This window comes from Penaeus monodon, chromosome 30, assembly GCF_015228065.2.
Source record: "Penaeus monodon isolate SGIC_2016 chromosome 30, NSTDA_Pmon_1, whole genome shotgun sequence".
Taxonomy (NCBI): domain Eukaryota; kingdom Metazoa; phylum Arthropoda; class Malacostraca; order Decapoda; family Penaeidae; genus Penaeus; species Penaeus monodon.
The window spans coordinates 15,266,883-15,267,641 of record NC_051415.1 but is presented as its reverse complement, the minus strand read 5'-3'; the positions used below and the strand labels follow the sequence as shown (position 1 = coordinate 15,267,641).

Below are 759 nucleotides of genomic sequence, written 5' to 3'. Positions count from 1 at the left end.
TACCTGGGCATTTTCTCCCATCTTTCTGTTCTCTCTTCTCCCAAGTATGTGCCTTAGACCCAGACACATCCCCACCTCCATACGACGCTTCTCATCTGTTGAATCCGAGGCGCTGCGGTGGCGGACGAAATGCCCTTCGAGGCGGGAGTCAGCGACCCTTTGGGGCGAGAGGCTCAAGGGAAGCTTTTTCGCCTCGTCATGATACCCAGGGTCAAGGTGGACGTGCAGTTCCGAGTCATGGGGATCTTTAGTTGGTTTTCTAGACTCGACACAGCCCTCGTCTTTATTAATGATTTCATTGGTCAGATATTGTAAGCATTTGATGTACGAGTTGCGTGATTGAAAAATGTGAATTACAGCATGCTAGATAAGAGCATCACTGCAAATGAATATGCAAGAACATGAAAATTAGGTTAATGAGAAACTACACACGCTGGTAGTGGTAAAACGGCGCGGCTTGCCTCATCCCTCTCGCGCTGTGGGGTTTGTTTACATGAGCCGCGTGTCACGAGGGATCAGCTGGGCGCCGGGTGTGAAGGAGGCGGTGACAGTTGGTCCGGGCAAGCGTAATGAGCGACTACTTCATGCAAGGAAGGGCTCCGGGGCGCCTGTCCTGTATCTGGTTGTATCTGTCTCAAGGGTTTACGGTGAGGGCGAGGTCGAGGGCAAGCGCGGGGGCGTGCAAGGGATCGAAGTTGTATGTGGTGGAGTTTGTGATTTCATTGGAGGGGGAGGGGGGGTTGGGAGATGGGGAAAGGT

At 52.7% G+C, this 759-nt stretch overlaps 1 protein-coding gene across 1 annotated transcript in view; it reads left to right on the top strand.

The window, feature by feature from the left end:
• The window catches only part of LOC119592548 (pumilio homolog 2-like), a gene marked incomplete in the record, with an annotated part of 245,467 nt that overhangs the window by 50,283 nt on the left and 194,425 nt on the right, over positions 1-759 (top strand).